Source organism: Pezoporus flaviventris, unplaced genomic scaffold, assembly GCF_033815535.1.
Source record: "Pezoporus flaviventris isolate CSIRO_AGI_PZ_B2104156 unplaced genomic scaffold, CSIRO_AGI_Pfla_v1 ptg000015l, whole genome shotgun sequence".
NCBI lineage: Eukaryota > Metazoa > Chordata > Aves > Psittaciformes > Psittacidae > Pezoporus > Pezoporus flaviventris.
Window position 1 is genome coordinate 42,450,657 of NW_026892563.1, and position 17,675 is coordinate 42,468,331.

At 39.9% G+C, this 17,675-nt stretch overlaps 1 long non-coding RNA gene across 1 annotated transcript in view; it reads right to left on the bottom strand.

The window, feature by feature from the left end:
- Nucleotides 1-4,543: 4,543 nt before the first annotated feature.
- The window catches only part of LOC133269720 (uncharacterized), a 202,051-nt gene continuing 188,919 nt past the window's right edge, over nt 4,544-17,675 (bottom strand). Inside the window, exons 3-4 of the long non-coding RNA XR_009743530.1 lie at nt 4,723-4,834; nt 4,544-4,633 (exon numbers count right to left, since the gene is read on the bottom strand). This is a non-coding gene — a long non-coding RNA (uncharacterized LOC133269720). The remainder of the gene's footprint in view (nt 4,634-4,722; nt 4,835-17,675) is intronic.

The following is a 17,675-nucleotide window of genomic DNA, read 5'->3' on the forward strand; positions in this document are numbered from 1 at the left end:
CAAGTGTTAAGTAGCTGTGAAATACTACTAATCTCAGGCCAAATGCTATAAACCAAGACTCAGTTGTACTCTAGCTTACTTACTGAAACTCCTTGTTTTGCAAGTGTTTATTTAAATGAAGAACAGTGAACATATTTATTCAAACATATTGCAGTTTGCTGCAGTCAGTTTGTAAACAGAGGTAAAACCAAACAATTTCAGCCTTGTGTTTGCATGTTTGAAAAGATAACCATAGGCTTTAACTTGCAAAACAGAAGTTCAAATACCATCATATAATTGAAGACCCTCCTGCTTGCTGTGCGTTGATTTTCACTTCTACCAGTTTTTGAAAGGTTCCTTTAAATAAATACCCAACCCTAAAACTGTACAAAAGGAAAGGTGCAGCTTCCTCAATTTACAGCTAGAAAAGACAATGAATGCAATTTTCATATAGGGTCTGTAAATTATAGCTCCTGATGGAATCAGGTTAACTATCAGAGAGTTAAAAGTAGGTACTTTTTGGCATTCATGCTTAACTGATAATTTTATGGCAAGGAAGTTCGGCAAGTAGCAGATGAAGGAGAGATATTCTGCCTTCCTAAAGACAAGGGGGCTGTGGAGGGAAGGGTAGCACACATACATACTTTGGACCTGATGCTGCTTTCACTCCATCTCAATCTCTCTGATGTGAGATCCAGCCTGCTTATAGACATGAACAAAACAGAGCCTCATTTACTTTTTTGACAGGGTATTTTGGCTTTGGTTTTGTTTTCAAATACCAAGACAGCATCTTTCCTTCTGATACAAAGGATGTTGTCCACATTGTATGGCTCAAGGAGACAGCATCAAAAACCAAAAAAGCCCTCAAATGGCTGTTCAGTGTTTCCATATTGACTCATTTCTTCACCGTGCTTTATCATACAGTTCCAGATGGAGGTGAAGTAAATCCATAATGTTAGATTCAAATCCAAAAACCAATATAACGCCACAATAGATGCATGAGGTTTATCCCCCCCCCCAAACCAGTATGTATTTTGATGAGGGCAACATATCAGCCTTTGAGATGGCAGTCTGTGAACCTCCATGAAAGACATTTAGATTGACCGGCTCATCTAGACCTGTAAGAGTGAGGCACGATGTCATTTAAGCACAATGTCATTTAAGCACATGTGTTTCTATTTTGGAGTAAGATTGTTTTTACTTTTCCAGTTTAAGCTGGAAAAAATAAAACCAACTTTGGTAAAATCTTAAATTTGCAGTAGGTTTAAAAATAAAAATGAAAACCATCTGAATCCCACATCAGATGTTTGCAAAACCACTGAAACTAGTTGAGGAGCTTGTCTTTTGACTTCAAATACATGGAAAGATGTTTGATGTTCTATAGACTCATAAAAAAGACCATATTTCTTTTCTGCTATGTCTTGATGAGATCAAGAGCATCATTTGCAACCCTGTGAATGTGAGAAGAGCTTCTAGTGCCTACTACTAGCTCAAATACTGCTTTTCCAGTTTCACAGTGATGTGAACTTGTGAAGTTAAGGAAAGAAAAGCTGCGGTTGTGTTTAGAGGAGCCTTTGTTTCCCTGATTGTGCTCTTGAAGTTATCTCATTCTCCAAGAAAATTCATCAGCTCTGGCCAGTATTAATCATTTAACATCTTCTCTTCTGGAACATGCATACATATAAAAATCACAGGTTTGCTGCACAGTTCCATTATGTGCCCATTGGCTGACAATTTGCTTACAGTCTGCTCTTGCCGAGTTCAAGCTCTTTTGGTCAGTGAAAGATGGTTTTACTTTCCTGAGGTCAACACAGAACACATAATCTGTCAAGCAGCTATTCTTAAAACCCACGAGAGTGACTATGAAGGTTAAACAAACACTCCGCATAATAGGTGGCTTTTCTGTTTGCATCCCCTTCAGTTCCCTAAACATAATGCAAGCTGGATGCAATTCTTTATTTCAGTTAATATGCTCCACTTCCTATTAGATGCTGTTCTATCAAACCAAAACTGCCCTTGTCAATTTTGCTGTTTTGTGAAACAGATCCTCGTACAAAATCTGTCTCCTAGGTTCTATATCTCTCCTGTCGCGGCTACAGACTGCACTGATGTGTGCAGCCTTGTCAAGAGCCTGACATGTGAATCAGGTAATAAAGAGTAAAATCAAGACTGTCTACTTTTCAGCTGAAAATCTCAGAGCAGACATGTTGGGCTTTATTCTCCATGTGCAGAAAACCAATTCTGACAGTTGCTAATCATTTATAGTGTTCAAAGGAAAGAACCAAGTCTTACACTGCTTGCCCACTGTGAGCAACAGTAGGTGTGACAAAAGAGTGTCTTTTCACCCCATTGAATGAAGTATATTGTCATATACTCATTACAAAAAGCACCCACACTGGGGGAAATAGTCTTGGCTTTCCTCGTGAACTCTGTCAGAAACATGGCAAATTTGAAGACTGATGAAGCAAGTTTCTTAATATACTTCCAGTCAGTCTCTTTAATGATCCCATTTCCTCCAAGTTTATAAAACAGTTGACTGGGGGGAAAAAACCCTAATTCACTAACAACTTTGTCATGAATTAGATGTCTGAATTGAGCTGAGGTTAAACGGCAAACTGATTTTCAGCTAACTGCTTCTTGTTTAGATGCTTCTGAGTGCATGGCTGCAAATCTGCTTGCTCATACTGCTGTTTCCTAGGCTGGAGTGACTATTAAATTTTGTAATTAGTGGAATGTAATTATTTCCTGTAATGAGCTGTAAATTCACATGATGCCATAAATCATTCTTATGTACGCTTAAGGATTCATTACTCTTCTTAGCAACTGACTAGCATATTTACTAAGCACAGAAGTGTTCAACTGGAGTACTCTGTAGGTTACTGGGAAAGTATTAGATGTTCCCAGATGGAATCTCTTTGGTGGGGGGAAGTGGTTTGCAGTAGGAAAAGTGTGGTTCTACCACTGTGGTAAGAAATAAGACTTGAGAACATGATTCAGCAAGGTTTGCGTATCAGTTCCATTGGGATCATTTACTGTTCTCATTAAGGCTCTTAAACGCTGTCTTAAATCATCTTCTGAAATAAGAGTCAAGGGCTGTTATGGCTAAAGCAGATCTGTCAGCAAGGAGAGCCGCTTTCTCCACAGTGACAGATCACCAAAATAAAATCCACAACTCCAAGCACAGGGCACAGAGCACAAATATCCTCCTGCATCCTCCTTCCCACAGTTTGGCAGTGCAGCTTCATGGCCTCCCCTTATGCGGCCTCATCATACCTGCTAGAATCAGGCTTGCCCAACTGCCATGCAGTCATGCAGCAGCAGAGATGCCCAAGTATGTGTTCATGAAAGCCTCCCTATGGTTCCTGTGCCATATAGACACCTCACCTCCTGGGAACTCCAGAGACAGCCCTGCAAATTCCTTACCATCTACAATTGTGTGGTTTTGGAGAGGAAGAAAAAAACAAACTGAAAATGCTGGTAGTATCCTAAGTACAAACAAGGAGTTTATTGTATCACTTGGACACTACACTAATGTGGTCTTTAAGTTAGGTCTTCCTTGGAGATAATCTAGTCACCTTTTAGTAACTTAAAGGGAGCAGAATCTTACAGTACTGCCATCAAGAAAGGAGAGTGCAGGAAAAGTGAATTGGTCCAATAATAATAATAATAATAATCTTTTTTTGTTTGTATTTTGTGTTGTCAGACAATTCAGTTTCTTTCATATACTGACCTCATATAGCATGCACATACATGTGCCTGCACCATCCTAGTGTGTACATGAAGGGTAAACCAGACCTGAGATACTTGACTCCGCAGCAGAATCGATTCAGGTATTGTGTATATGTACTAAGCAGGCAAAAATCACGCTTTACAAGATGGAGGATTTCAGTAGAAAGTCTTCCTTGCATTTTTTCCTCTACTGCTTTTCTTGCAGCCTTTCCTCTTTCACAAATCATATCTTACCCTGCCTATGTCCCCTTCCTGTTCATAGTCAATGATGAAAGTAAAAGCTTAGGCAGTGGTGAAACAGGAGCAGCTTCATAATGTCTTTCTCAGACAACTTTGCAATCTGCACTGGGCAGACTGGCTGCGAGACCCAGGGAGAGACCAGCCAACACTCAAAGAAGGGTCAGAATCTCTTGTCCTTGTTGCTGGTTAGCAGGTTAGGCACTCCTCACCATTAACCCCCTCCTTTAGTGTGGTTCTGATCCAGCAGAACCGGCACAGACAGGAAACCTTACAATAATATTTACAAGAGACACATAAGATAGGCGACCCTCATTAAAAAAGGATAAGTCTAAAACAGGAAAAAGAAATCCCCACCTGCACCCAGACCATTTGCGGTTAGCATTAGCCAGATGTCTAAAATGTGCAGCCTGCAAAAATATCCTAATGCCCTTCAAACCCAACACAGAGTATTACTGATTGCTTTAACTGGGGGGGAGAAGAAAGAGCAAAAGGATAATTCAATGGATAGGAGCAATGGACTAAATGCCAATAAAAGGAATCTGAGAAAAAGCTTAATAGATTTGCTGGAGAAGCAACCGCAGCACAGACCTTGAAGGTTTGTGGCCAGAACGATCAGCTATCTGCTTGTCTAACTCTGATCCTTTGCATGGGATTAACAAAGGTGACGGGCAGCATCTCTGGGGACCTGTCGCAATGAAAGATGGACGGTTCAAGACAGAGTCTTTGTTTATGCTGTGACTAAATCTCAAATTCTGTGTCTGTCTGTGCATTTACCGTGTCCCCACTGGGCATTGTCAGATCCCATCAGCCTTGTTCCCTTCCTTGCAGAAAGTTCTGTCCAAACGTGCACAAGTCTCTTCTCTCCCCCGAGGCTTCTCTGGGACACCTGAAAAACATAATAATGTTTTTTTTCAGGCAAACACATGGTAAGCAAATCTGTGTCAGACCTAGACAAAAGCTATCCCAGTTAAACAGTCCCTGTGCATAATGCTTGTCTAATGTTCTGTACCTGGGACCAAAAAAGCGCACTTTGTTGGACTTCAGAGAAGGCTGTCGCAAAGTGCTGGACTCTTTAGTAGAAGGCAAACCCTGAAAGACTATTTGTTGTGCTTTTTTAAATGCTTGTTCTTTGCCAGTGGTTGGACAACAGTGCGTAGTTATTGAGTATGGAGCCAGAGAGTTTCATGCTTTTCGTGCATACGGAGTTGTGCATCAGCATGATGATGAGTGGTGCACATTAAAAGACATACACAGTGTTGTTCTGGCAACAGTGGCAAAAGGAAGCTGCTGTGAGGATTTTTCCAACCCTGCTTTGGGTCTGTTTGTGTGCTCCGCTACCTTCTTACAGCCATGGCTGTAACTGTATTAACAGGCCTGTTAGGGCGCAACAGGAGAAGCCTGTCACATTCGCAGTATGTTTTCTGACCAGTAGCAGGAAATTTTGCTTATTGTCTGCATGTGAAGGATGAATCTGTAACAGAGCCAGAAAGCTGTAAAAAAAAATACCTTTTTATTTCCTTACATTTGCTGGCTTTCAAAACAGGCAAAGGCGGCATTAAATATAACAAAAATGAAAACTGCTTTTCAGAACCTGGATGTATAGTATCGCAGACTAAATATGAAAAGTGATTTCATGTATCACTTCTTCTCTCCATAACCCTGTAAAACACCACTGAAATATACAGTACTTCTGAGATTCTTATGTTCAATAAAAGGGTCAATAGGAAACTGTTACGGTAACAAAGTGTTTTCCCTTAATTGTGTATCTGCTTACCATGCAAAGCTTTTGCTAGGACTTCTGTTTCTATAAAATGTTTCATAGCAGATTATAAACTACCAATATACTTAATTTGTAGATGAACGACACCATGTTTCTTTTCTGTTCTTTGTTTTGCCTTGCTTTTCCAGATTATTTTATAGTTTTAACAACTTTGAAAAACTTAGCTGAATTTAATGAATTGATGCTGGTATGAACCTTGCTAGCTCTGGGCTGGTGTATCTTACAGTCCATCTCACATGTATGGCTATAACCCAACTCAGTGTCTTACTATTATCTAAGTAACAAGCCTTATAATAAGCTTATCCAAACAAGTAATGAAAACACAAAACGTGCAATAAGACTACTGAAGAAAGGCTAACTCAGTGGCACAGACTCTTAAAAGACTGAGTTTAGAAAGGCACCTCTGCCCCTACTGCCAGTCATATGGCTATAAACAGTATTTTAAATCACAGCCTAGAGATTCAGGTTTCTTTTTAATGGAACTGATCACTTCCTTTTGACTGCATTTACATTCTGATGTGATAAGTAGGGCTATGCAAAACAGGTGATTTTTATATTCATAATTTATTAGTAATTGATTGTCCCAATTACATAGGAAAAAGCTTTGGGGTGACCAAATTTTTAACTCTTTTCAGACAGTCTTGAGTACATTTTGATACTAAAGATATTTTTAAAACGCCCACAATTATTCACAGATTTTAGGGTGAATTTGTTCTCAAGATTCTTCTAAGAAATGTTGGGGTTTTTTTCCCAGTCAAGGAAAACTGGCAAATGGTGTCCCTCAGCAAGCACATGGCTCATGAAAAGTGTCTTTCTATTTCTTCCTGTTTAGGAAATTCCTGTAAATGTTAATCCAGTATGGCCATTGCAATGAAGGGTTTTATTTGCACACACAGATATTCAATGTGTGCATTAGCATCATTAGCTGTCATTAGTTGGCTGAGTGAACGGTCTTAGTCTGTAGGCTATGTATTTCACAGTGAATGAAAAGGAAATGCAGAAGAGAAAACTTTCTGTAGCAAAAGATGACACATAAGCACATTCCTAGAGCTCTATCTCAAATTCACAGTTAGTACAAGATAAAATGAATAGGATCAAAGGCAAGTCATAAATCAAGATTATGAAAGTATTCATACCCAAATGGAATCTTCTGTCAGCAAAGCCAGTGTTGATCACAGCGTTAAAATAGATGATGATAAATCAGAAACAAACAAAAATTACCAGTAGGAGGAAGCACCTAAGAAAGCAGCAAACACAGTCTCTAAGTTGATACTGAAACAACTTTCCCTGCATTCAATACAGGGGGAAAAGTGTGACTTAAACAGCGGAATTCTCCCAAAGCTCCTAATACAGGCTGATGATTTTAAACATTTATATTTGCCTAGATTGTGAGTAATGCTCTGACAAGTTTCGGGGTATTGTTCATTAGGCAAATAGTAACTCCTCTCTGTAACAGATCTGTTATGTACTCTAACACATTTGTATGAAAAAGGATCAGAACAGAAGGAATGTGTATGTGACATTCTCTTGGAATGGGGGAAAAAATCTGTTGCAAATGTTGAGTATATTACTGTTTAAAACCATTAGACGTTCAAATAATATATATATAATATATATTCTGTATTTCATTTTACTCAAAAGTGTAATGAATCACACACAGCTCCAGTCAGTCCTCTTTGGGCTTCTGAATAAAGCAGAGAGTTGCTGGGAACATGGACGATGTCTTCCTGGGATATTCTGCAAGTCTGTCTTAAAATGAGACATATGGTTGAATCAGACTGATTCACTCCCAGTAAAATCTAAGGAGAGACGTTCACTGATTCATTCATGTAACAGGTACCACCTTTATATAAACTAAAAGGAAGATCATAGATATTTAACCTAGATAATTATTCTGCAGATGTTCATTGAACTGTTACAAGAAAAGTAAGTTCCCTACCTTTTAGAGAGAGATAAAAAAGATTTGATTAATGAAGTATGAACATCTACTGGGAAAAATATTCCTGGTCACTATATTAAATATATGGGTTTTTTCCCCCATATTTCTGATTTATTTAAATATTTTCAATTCCAATAAACTGAAAAATGACCAAGCAGAAGGGATAAGTTACAGGAAGGATTTCCACTCTAACTTCAACAGCGGACTCTGTCCCCTTGGCATCTTAAGAGCACGTTTTGATTCTTTTTATGAAGAGTAAGGATTTTCAATATTTAATTATTATAGACTACAGTAAAATTCCAGGTTTCGTCCTTGGACATATTTTCTTTAGAGATGTAGGACAACCTTTTGGCTGCTATCAAAAGGAAGCAAGAAACTAATGAAACAAAGATCGCTCAGTAGAAACACAGTGCCTGATATTACCAAGTTGAATATCTAAACCATCTCAAAACCTATGATGACAGACTGATAGAGTGCCTAAGAGACCTTTGTTCAGATTCACATGAGCTGACTGGTTTAGAACAGCTGTTTGAACAGTGGGAGGTTCTGTGCGAGATGAGAATAAAAATGACTGGTCAGATAAACAAATGTTACAGCTGAGCTGTTGTCCCAGAGAAAGAGAGTACTGTAGCCATTAATGTGGATGTATCTAGACAATAGATTATTATACCTAGAAATACAAATCTGGCACCAAGCTTCCTTTAATAAGCAAATACACCCCTACCCCCCCCCCCCCCCCCCCCCGAATACAATATTAAATGACTTCCAGTATTAGTTTATCAGTGCTATGTAAATAAATGACTTGGAATGCATTTCTGATGGGACATTTTGATATTTGCATATCCTTAAGCTTCGATATAAATCGGAGAAGTCTGTAAAAGCAGAAAGAAAAGTGTAAATATTATGTGCTTTGTCTAATAACCAAGTCCATTTTAATAATAATTGAGCCTGTGCCTGAAGATCAGAACAGAATTTCACGGGTGCTGGGGTATGCTTCATTTGTTTCATGTTATGAAGTGCAGGCATCCTGAGGGAAAAGAAAGATCTGGACTAAATTTACAACACAAGGAATGTAAAATGCCTTTTTGATGTGTTGAGATGGGCAAGTTCTTTAAGAACAGGAAGAAAAATAAACATAAATGTTAAAGGTTAAGAATAAGCAATCTCAAGCAGTCATTGACTTTCAAATGCAGGCCACCATTATCTTGATATTGCCGCCTCTCTCTGTTAGCTTGGGTGTGAGTCCTTTGCAGTTTTATTCATTGCTTCTCCCCATGCTCTTTGATTTTTATTCTGGTGTTTGATAGATGCTCCAGTTAAAAAAGGACTCTATATAAAATATGTCCTAAGACTGGAACACATTTATGGATGCGTGTGAAGGACCAGTTTGAGAGGAGAGACATTTTTCCAGTATGTCTTTTCCAAAGAAAAAAGGGAAAATGCTTAAGCAATAAACACAGATAAATTATATAGCCTTTCTGAGGTGATTTTGAACAAGGAGAAATCAAACCTTTTTACTGAGATGGAGCAAAAGTAATGTATCACCAGAGAGCAACTGGTGACAAGTCATTGATTTTAATAGCATAACAATGGTCAATTGAGAACGTGGCTGAAACTCTCCTGAAGTTCTGAAAATGAGCTGAGAAGGTGGATCTTGACAAAACTTGTCCATCCGTGTTAACACAAGGATCTTTTATTATTGAGCAAGACATTCATTCTCTTATCATCAGTCTCTTTATAATCAAGAGCAAGAACAATACTTCACAAACACATCTGTTTCAGTTAAAGTTGCTGTTAGTATTGTGAAAGGGTCACATTTCTTCCAGACATGCCTGTTTACTGTTTTCTTTGTATCGTTTTCAAAGTTCTTCTGGAGTTATCCTTGCTTAATTTATTTCCTAGCATTGATCAGTTTCTTGTTTAAGATAGTTGTTCAGATATATCTTCGACAATCAATAGGAATCAGTCAAATGAGCTTTTATGTAGTACTTCTGACCGCTTTGTATTTTGTGCTTTTCTCAAGCTATGCAGGCTTAGATGTATCAGTTCAATTAAGTTTTCTGAAGGGCTCAGCATCTGCAGGGAAGGACAGATTTTCAGGAGAGGGTCATTCCCATTCAGACTACAAAATAAGTGACCTGACACTAAAATTGAGCTCATACTTGTGCTAAAAGATTTGCAAACCTGACAACACTTGTGCACCCTATAAATATGCACTCACGGCTACAGGAATAGATTGGAGGGTTTTTAGGTTTTGCAGCATGTGGGAGGAGGAGTCTATTTAACTGTACATGTCCAAGTGAAGACATCTGCACTTGAATATGTCATCCCTATTTTCATTCTCTGAAGAATATATATACACCCCTTCTTCAATGGGCAGAAATCAGCATTTATATTGCATGATTCATCTCTTCTTGACTTAGATCAGAATAATCACATTCTCAAAGTGCTTGGTTCTGTTGATTCATCACAGAGGAAGCCTATCAGGAAAAGGCCATGTTTTTTAATATATACACACATACATACGTGTGCACTGCAGTTGAACTTAAGTGATTTAATAAAAACAAGATTTCTTCCTTATATTTAACATACCTAACATTAAGGTGATTGTGTTACATACTACACGCTATTTAAAGGCAATATTACTCTCTAAACAGTACTGCTTTCTTCAGATTTCAGCAACAGCATTCAGAACATGGGCTTAGAGTGGATTGCTTTTTAACTTGCAAAGAAAACAAGCAACGAGCCAGGATGCTAGTCACACTGTGCCTCCAGTGACAAGAAATAGAAGTTGTATCTCCAAGAGTTCATGACATTATATGATGATATTTTCTGAAAAACATTTCCCTTTCTTTCTGTTCCTAGGTTGTGGAACATCGTTGGAATGATCCTGAATGCAGCCGTACAAGTTCACACACAGCTGCTACAAAGCCACAAGCAAAAGAGTTAAGAATAAACACTGTCAAACACAGTAATAAGTTGGAGGAAGCTGCATAGGTGATGCACTAAAGTGGCATTTTCTGGTTTGAATGGAAATTCAAGAAATCTGTCTTTCATAAGAGGTTGTTTTTGGAAGTTCAACATGTATTTTTTGTTACTAGTATACTTGGAAGTCATCCATGGAACATCCTGATGACAAGTTTTAGTTGTCTTGATCTGCTTGCCTAAAGACTCCTTAAAGCTTCAGCTCAATATAGAATCACAGAATAGTTAGGGTTGGAAAGGACCTTAAGATCATCTAGTTCCAACCCCGCTGCCATGGGCAGGGACAGCCCACACTAAACCATGTCATATATTCTGAACAGAGGAAAGCAGTGCTGCTCTGTACTGGTAAAATGGACAGTGTGTCATGCCTGGTGGTACTACAGGCTTCTTACAATTTCAGGGCAACAGAAAGATACAGTCTGCGTTGGGTGAAGCCTGTGCATCCTAAGATGTAGACATAAAAGTTGTCCAGTGGGAAGACATAAATAGGGACCAGGATTTCAGGAAAAGATCCATTTGTCTGGTGGTCCTGTAGGATAAGTTGCAGTGAACAGACAGCTTCATTGCATCAGTGAGGAAAGAGTTGCAGTCTGTGATCAGCTGCTAAGGAAGGAGATGTACATAGACTTGCTAAGGTCTGTGAGGCCTCAGAGAGAATAGGAGACTAAGCCGAATTGTATTGAAAGCCTACTCAGAAGTTTGAGGGACTAGTACTGGATACACAGCCCTTTACTGCTTGGCCTGGTTCTAATGTCTGGGGTTGATAAACCCTTTGGGTAGAGGAATGTATGTGTCAGAGGTATATTGACATGTTTTGCTCTGTCTGCCAGTTGCTGAAACACTGATTTTGCACAAACAATAAAGTACTGCTTCATTAGGGATATTTATTTACCGGTGTATGTGATACAACAAAATGCTGGTGACTGAAGCACAGTGGTACCTTTTGGAAGTGTCCTTGGGCCCCATGCTGGCATCCCTCTTAAATACACTTCCCTCTGTGTTTTGCTCACTGTTTGCTCTTTGTGTACTCTTGAGAACAAAGTGAATGACATCAGGACTTTTAGACAGGTGACTGTCAGCCTCTGCGGCGCGTGATTTGTAAAACAAAAATAGAACTGCCCTTTTAGCCACAACTGGCGCAGATGAATGAGCTAAATCCCACCTTTAGTGTTTTCAAATGCCTATAGTTTGCTGCTGTCCTGGGTTCAGCAGTAGCAGTCATATTTCTCCTCCTTGGTAGCTGGTGCAGTGCAGTGTTTTGACTTTCGGCTCGGGAACAGAGCTGATAGAGATGTTTTGGTTTGGCCAAGGACTTTGTGAGCCTCATGCTCTGCCAGGGAGGAGGGGAAGCTGGGAGGAAGCAGAGACAGGACACCTGACCCAAACTGACCAAAGAGCTATTCCATACCACAGCACGTCATGCCCAGGATGTAACTGGGAGTTAGCCGGAAGGGCTGGGAGACTGCAGGGTTGGAGGAGGTATCGGTCGGAGCTTGGTCGGGCTTGGGGGGCGAGTTATCGGTCAGCGGGTGGTGAGGTGTCGTATTCTGTTCCCTTGTTATTTCCTTCATCATTATTATCATTGGTGGTAGCAGTAGTGATCTGTGTTATACCTTAGTTACTAAACTGTTCTTATCTCAACCCGTGGGAGTTGCATTCTTTTGATTCTCCTCTCCGTCCCTCCGAGAGCAGGGGGAGGGCAAGAAAGGGGGGGAAGTGAGCGAACGAATTACCTGACTGGGTTTAAACCACAACAGCTGCTTACTGGTAAAGCACATGGCTCATCTGCCTTTCCCCACATAAGCTAGCTCTGAAAGGTAGGAGGTACCTAGAGACAACACTTAGTACAGCAGTATACTCGCAGGGAAAAACTGAGATTGATTTTTTTTTTATCTGGACTAGGGTTTTAGCATTTACACTGTTTTACTAGGATTGCAACCCTGTATTTGCACAAGATGTTTATGGTTATTATACTGGACATCTCATCTATATTTGCAGAACATGCTGATGGCTTTTTTTTTCTTGAGAGTCAGCTGTTATTTTTCCCCTCCTAGGGAATGACAATGATGCTATTTTAAGAGCTGATACTCAGTCAAAAGACTCATTTCACCGAGACCCACAACACATTTATGCTGACAACACACTGACCTGCTAACTCAAGACTTTTAGGAAGACATAACATTTCTTACAAAGCATTCGAGGCAAGGTTGATGCAAAAACTCTGCTAGCAAGATAAAATATTATCCATAACCCTGCCTGTCCTTAGCAAGACCTCTCCCCCAAATGCAAAGCCTGTTACGTCCAGAATTTTAGGGTAGCATTGCTACCTAAAAATTTAGGTGGCAAACTGTGTTTACTCTCCAGATGATACCTTTAAAGACATGAGTGTGCCTTGCAGCTGCATAAACAAAGTGCTGCAGCTAACGTCTGGGGCACATGTATGCTTTGTATGCTTTATAGAATAGGAAGCCATATGTTATTTTTCCAGCTGAGCATACCAACAGGTACCATAGAGGTGAAGGCATCCGTTTCAGACCTCCTTATTGAACCTTTAATGAAAACTTGTACTCTATCCATCAATCAGGAGGCCAGTCCGCCAGTAAGCACTGAAGGTGCTGATCTCCTCTAGATACTCTTTTCAATCCATTGCTTGCTGTAAATAGGATTTTGCCAAAACTAAAGCAAAACTATGAAACATACAACTACACTGCTGTGCTTTTGTATGGCTTCATTTTCAGAGAGAAAACCAATCGATCATACTACACAGTGGACCGTAAATCTCAATCTCTCCCACTGAACTGGCTCTCAGATTCACAGGTATTATAAGAAAGCTTCCCTTTTTCTTCCCGTGGATGGAGGGATCACGCACACTTGACCACAAATACAAATCTCAATGCAGCAGAACCTACTTGGGAAACAGAAGGGGTACATCTTAAAAGGGAAGAATTGTCTGAAATCGGAAGCCACAGCTTCTTGGTGCCGCTGGTAGTGCCATAACCACAAAAGAGAGTAAATCTGTAACATGTTTAACAAGGTGTATGTTTTCCCACAGCTCCTGAGCTCTGTGAGAGCAATCATGCTGCCGAACATCCTTCTACCTCCCAAATCACATTTAAATCAGTTGGGTTTTTTGTGGAAAATTAGCGGGATGATGCATGGCTGAAGAGAATACAGTCTGGGGCTAAGTAACCTGTTCCATCTTCTGTCACTGGAGGAGTGGCCTGACTGAAAGCTCCTTTATATTTTTCCAATCTAACTTATAAAATCTGAGCAACGCAGCTGCAGCTGTGGCCTTCTAGAGTGCGGTGGACTGACCTTGACTGAACACCAGGTGCCCACCAAAGCTGCTTTATCACTCCCCTTCCTCAACTGGTCAGGGGAGAGAAAATGTACCAAAAGGCTCATTGATCAAAATGAGGACAGAGAGAGATCATTCACCGATGACTGTCATGGGCAGAACAGACTCAACTGGGGGAAATTAACTTAAATTACCAACCAAATCAGAGTAGGGCAATGAGAAATAAAACCAAGTGTGAAAGCATTTTCCCCTCACCCCTCCCTTCTTCCTGGACTCAGCTTCACTCATGAATTCTCTATGTCCTCCCCTGCAGTGGTGTGGGGAGATGGGGAACAGGGGTTGTGGTCAATTGATCACACACTATCTCTGTTGCTCCTTCCTCCTCACAGGGAGGACTCCTCACACTCCTCCCCTGCTCCAGCATGGGGTCACAGCCTTCTTTAGGCATCCCCCTGCCCTGGTGTGGGGTCCTCCACAATTTCAGACTGACTCATCTACATCTTCCCTGTAATGCTGTACCCATGGATCTACAGTTTGCATTCCACTGTTGAAACTGTTCTACCCCCCAGTGAACAATTAAATGCTCATTGGTGCTAATGAGACAGCCTAGAAAGGTAGGGGACTCAAGATGTTTTGGGAAAATGCCTGGTTTGAACCAAAACAAAGCAGGAATATGTACATGAAACTTCTATACCCCTTCATTCCTGAGGGTGTTAAAGGTGGACTGAGAAGCTTTCCGCTTCTAAGATCTGTTCCACATTTCTGTTGAAATGACCTAATATCAACAAGCGCCACCCCAAAACCAGATGGAACTTCTTAAATATGTTGTGACAGTTACACCGTAAATACACATGGCTTTAGTGTCATTTTGGAATACATTGTTTTATTTTCAACTTCCCTTTGCAGTGTGCATAGTGAAAAAAGGGCTGTAGTCACAGGACAGCATTGGTAGTTTCCCTCATGCTTCACAATGGTACCAAATTCACAGCTCACCATCATCTTCGTCCTTCCTTGCTATCCTTGTTTCGTACTATTTTCTTAAGAACACGGTAGAGGCTTTAAGATCTCTAATGCTTTATCAAATTCAGCTTAAAACCGCTTAAAAGGTCAAAAGTTTACTGGAGCAGGAGACGAACAACGTGATCATCTAAATCTTGTCTTCAAAGGACAGCAGGAGAAAACCATGCCATTTGAAATCAAAAAGCCAGTTCTTACCTGGTTTTAAGTGGGCTTTAATCCACCTTGCGGGAAAAAATTCCCTGCCTCGGTCTATTCATTGAGGCTTGTTTTTCCTTACTAATGATGGTTCTATTAATCTTTGATTTTCAAAGTATTTTTATAATATTAGAATTATTATGTGAAGAGGAGAAATTAGAGAATTTGCTTGATTAGTATTTAGTCCACTTTGCTTTGAAGTTCTGTTTTGAAATATTTTATTGTTGTCTTCGTGCAATGGGAAACTGCAGTTCTTCCATTATTTTCTAGATAACCATCAAAACACCATTTACTCCTAGTTCACTGTTTTTTTTTCTTTTAGATATTTGAAAATCTATGTTACCCAGACTAAGCCTTTGCTTTACGCCCTCAGTAGCGAAAGGTACGTGAGTCCATGAAGGATGCGTTTGGGGAGGGAGGGACTTACTCCTTGCCATGCTTGGTGGACAACTTTCCCCACACAAAAGGACAAGGCATACATGATGTGATTTGACTGCAGTCACTCCCACACTCTTGCATTCAGAATTCCTTCTACATTACCATATGTCAATTTTGCCTTTTTTCCCTGTTTTTTCTTCTTTTAATTAGTATTTTCAGCTGGCCTTCACTTTCTAACTGCCTGGGATGAATCCAGCAATACGTATTCAGTGCCAGTGTTCGAACTCAACTCTTGTTATCCAACACTATTTTTGGATTTCTTTATATAGGTTATTTCCCTCTTATTTATTTATTTCTAGCTGACATATACCAGCATTCATCTGAGCATGCTGATCAACGTAAGCTGCTCTCTGTAATTAGACTTTTTTAATTAAAACAGATTAAGATGAGTTATTTACATGAAATCAGCTTTGCTACTAAGAAACCTTTATTGGTATTTACATGATTGCCTTCTGCACATTTGCTTTTATAATTATACACATGTTAGCTCTTAATGGAATGAAAAGGGCACTAGGACCTAATGTCTTTAATCTGCAGTCATTTACATCCCAAAGTTGCCAAATAGGTACTTGGCTAAAGACAGGATTTCAGTGGAATAGCGAGGATGGTTTTCATTTATCCAGTCATAAAGGTACACTTGTACTCCTATCTATTTTCAACTGTACTGAAAGAAAACTAGAGCATCTTAACAGTAACTAAACCTCCTTCGCAAAGACAATGCTTATGAACAATGGCAAACAAAAGACCACCTGCAATTCAGCACATATCCCTTTAAAATCAGTGAAGTTCTCTGACAAAACAATAGACTTTGCTGTAGAATAGAAGTATTTTTAGAGGAGGCAATTATATTCTACATTTTTTCCCCAGCAAAAGCACTCTAAAAGCAGTCTGCACTGCACAACTAGGATCTATGAAAAAGAATGGTGGCTGGTGTACATGTTGGAAAGTAATTCAGGGAAAAATGTCAGGTTTGTTATACTTTAGCTGGGAGGAGAATGTGATGTTGACATCCAACTGCTGTATTAGTGGTACCCACTCTCCCATTCTAAATACATCTCCTTTGTTACCCTGAGGTGAGTGAATTCAGATTTGCCTCCCTCTCTATTGAAATACATTAAAACGTGTATGAAGAGTCTCTTGAATAGTAGGACAACACAATTTACATGAGAAGCGCATAACCACAATGCTTGTAGGCTCTCTCTCTAAAGCTTAAGAAATAGACTGACCTCAGGCCACAAAATCCATCGAAAAATAAATAGTTCTAACAAAGGACAGGTTTGAAAAACCCAACCACGCAACACCTCCAGCCCCTTCCAAAATCACAAGAAGCCGAGAGGTTTGCAATGTGATTCCATCACACTTCTTGTATTGCAGCGTATCTGGTGACACAGAAAGCCCACTTGGGAATTTAAGATACGGTCACAGTAATCCTGGTGTCTTTAGATGGACTTGGTTCTCAGGTTTCAGTATGTGATTGTCTTCTGGAATTCTTTTAAAAAGAGAAGAGGGAAAGAGAGATGGAGCAGGGAGCTGTCCAGGGCTTGCTCAACAGCAGATGGAAATACCCTAGTCACTCTGTCCTGCATCTGTACTTGCCAAAACTGGAACTTCCAAGTATTTCCAACCAGCTCTCATTCTAAGCAGCTATACACTTGGTTATATGACCAGCCCCGTGATCAGATTCTCAGATACAGTTTATGAACTATATGTGAAAATAGATGAACTTCCATCCTGTGATTTAAATCCAGTGCCAGTCACTGCAAAAGTTAACCTACATCTGACCCTTTGTGGAATTTCAATGCGCTTAATGCTTTTGGGTCTGAACCTTTACCACGCTCTAAGGTATAGACAAAGGCTTTAGAGTTCTTATGGACTTCCCTTAGACACGTCATGTCCATAGCAGTCAGGAAAAATTTGGTGGTTATGTAGCCTTCTAAAGAAAGCCAAAGAGAACAATAATCATATGATAAAATGTGCCAAAAGAGACTTAAAATCTGTGCTGTTTGACAGCGCACTTAGAAGGCCCTCCTTTGAAAGCTGGGGCTGCTGCTGTGTTCACTAGCAACTTAGGG